The sequence below is a fragment of the Pyxicephalus adspersus genome, unplaced genomic scaffold (assembly GCF_032062135.1).
Source record: "Pyxicephalus adspersus unplaced genomic scaffold, UCB_Pads_2.0 Sca1420, whole genome shotgun sequence".
Classification (NCBI taxonomy): domain Eukaryota; kingdom Metazoa; phylum Chordata; class Amphibia; order Anura; family Pyxicephalidae; genus Pyxicephalus; species Pyxicephalus adspersus.
Genome location: NW_027318427.1, coordinates 1 through 2,807, shown reverse-complemented (window position 1 = coordinate 2,807; position 2,807 = coordinate 1). Strand labels below are relative to the sequence as shown.

Below are 2,807 nucleotides of genomic sequence, written 5' to 3'. Positions count from 1 at the left end.
GAAGATTTGAAGGTCATGGAAGGACGGTATCAGGGTAGATGGGATGTACATATGATGGCTGACTATTGTTGGACCATCCGGCAGGATTGTCCTAACACTGACCACTCCAGGAAAAGCTATAAGTGTAAATTTTTACCTTAACCACTTACCAGATAAATTTTGAAATGTTTTACTGTAACAAAAGGCATAGAGTAACAATAAATCCTTTGTATGAACAAAAGAAATTTAAATAAACAGTACATTCAAGTTACTATGTCATTATTTTTTCATTGTATGTAAAAACGCCATAACATAAATGACATGTCATGACATAAAATGTGTCTTTTCTTTACTCACCGGTGGCTGTATTATCAAATCGGTGTAATCCTGCATAGATGCTAATGTGAGGCTTTGAAGCTGCTCCGTCATTAATGTAGCCACGCAATTGAAAAATGATTCCATTTTTTTGTGGTTACTGGGAATAAGCTTTTTCTTGTTTCCTTGGTAAAATATGTTTTGAATCTCTGCAAACCATCTGCAAAAAAAAGTATTTTTATTATTAAACCCGATTATCAATTTTTATTAATTTTAACAAGAGAAAAAGAAGGATATAGAGTTTAGTGCTAGCATTCCCAAGGTTTAGCTTATTACACCATTTCCAATCTTGTAGCTATAAGCCCTGCAGCATTGTCAGTCAGACCTTTACTATATATACCATGCAATGGCGGCCTTCTGTGTACAGTTAAAGAGCTTACATTGGTTCAGAATCTAAAAATATTCAGAACCAAAATCTTTGCCAATTTACACCGAACAGATTTTGAATCGAATACAGGTAAATTTGAGTTTTAATCTAACGAATAACATGTTTTGTTTTCTTACTTTTTCAGTAGTGTGTCTTTGGCAGCATCAATGTTTCTCATTACAATGTTTTGGAAAATTGAAAGCTCCATTGACTCTTGCCTACTATGGAATTCATCTGTATCAATGAGTCGCAATTGCCTGAGGAAAAAATAAAAGCAGATATTTAAAACTGATTGCGATGTGTTAGTATAAATAAAATATAATAATACAATACAATAAATTAGTACAATATTTTTCTAGTATGCAAAGTATTAATAGATTTTTTTTTTTCAATTTATATATAAGGGCAATATATTGTATGTTATACCACACTGTACTTCTACTTGCACAGATCACCTATATACAAAGGTAACTGTACAAGTGGAAATGGAATGGATTCGTGTTAATTACTCTAAAAACAACTAAAGTTTTATTTTACTGAACTAAAATGCAGAACTTAACTCCTGGGGATACTCACCTGTCACCATTCCATTGCAGACACCGCCACCTTCTCCCTTCTTCCCTCCTAAACTTCAACCATCTTGATTGGACGGGCTGGGAGGACGTAACTTTTATGCAGGTGTGCAAAAGTTCATTTAGCCCTGGCACCTGCAGGAGAAGCCGGCATTGATGGGTATCCCTGACATCCAACAGATGCTAGCGCAGCTCAGTGACTTCTTACAGCTGGGCGGTTATCAGGCAGGTAGGAATACTTATTGCAGAAAGAACATTACCCCCACCTTTCTGTAATAAGGACCTGCCTAAAGCCAAATTGTTTAAGTGGAACATTCAATACACATTAAATACACTTTGCAGTGCAGTGAAGTGAACATTTTTCTTCAGACAGAACCTTGTACTTACCCAAACGATGAATGCCATAAATCTAAAACTGCTGCCATTGTTGGGTTTACAGAATTTAGATTCTCTTTGATGAAGTTGTAATTGGCCAAAAATGACTTTTTCCATGGTTTTGGCACTACTTGCAATCTAAGATGGGCTTTGCTTCCTCATGTTAGATCTACCTATCTGATGACTAGTGATCAAATGAATGGTCATCAGCTACCATCTGATCATTGGTGAATAGTAAGAGTTATTTTCAAGTATTAGAAGATTAGCAAAGATCCACAGCATGAACAAACCAGGGCTGGCCTTGCACTGCACTCTTCTCTTTGGAGAGGAAAACAGTGGGCAACACAGTAGTGACATCAGTAATTTCAATGTCAAATCCTCAAAGTCTAGCAGCCTTAGGTGTTCTCGCCGAAGATATTCACCTATTAGGCTTAAGATTAAAGAGTGTTTAGGTACAAGAGGTACACTGGTATTTCTTGGAGGAGTTCAAACTATAGGTAAATCATTAGAACTCATTAGAAATCATTTAGGTTAGATACCTTTATGAAAATATTTACCATGACAGGAGGTTGGCTTACATTTCCTTTGGCCAAAGAAGTTTTTCAGCACAATATTTTTGTAAACCTAAACTCAAATGAAATAATGAGATGCTCAGGTGTAATGTTGGGGTGGAAGTTTACCTAGCATGGTGCCCAGGAATCCCTGATTGCAGCCGTTAGAGGTGACATATTGTGCAGCCCTTTACACGTAACCATTTATTTTAGGCTCTGCCCTATAAAAGCCACTATATGTCCCCATCTGATTCAAAGATGATTGTGGTATGTTAATTGGAAAGTGAAAAGGCCCAATTAAAGAATCCCTAATCATAACACAGGTCAACATGCCATTTTCATCAGATATCATTTTATATAGGCTTTGTATTATTTTGCAGATTTCAAATCTGTGTTCAGTTTTTCTCTAGCACGTGTAGTTTTTGTGATGCAGCTAATTATATATTGTGTGAAATTCGTTATAAATAGCCCTAACATATTACAACATTTACCAACAGTTTTCTTCTTTTAAAGTTGCTGTGATTTATTTCATTTGTCATCATGCCTAGAAATTGCCTTAATGATCCAGACAGTTTCTGTTATGTGTGT

At 35.8% G+C, this 2,807-nt stretch overlaps 1 long non-coding RNA gene across 1 annotated transcript; it reads right to left on the bottom strand.

Moving 5' to 3' along the window:
- Positions 1 to 341: 341 nt before the first annotated feature.
- On the bottom strand, positions 342 to 1,806 carry LOC140321223 (uncharacterized). The gene is made up of 3 exons (XR_011918861.1): positions 1,681 to 1,806; positions 859 to 978; positions 342 to 514 (listed from the first exon to the last, which is right to left on the bottom strand). It is a non-coding gene; the product is annotated as an uncharacterized lncRNA (long non-coding RNA).
- Positions 1,807 to 2,807: the final 1,001 nt, after the last annotated feature.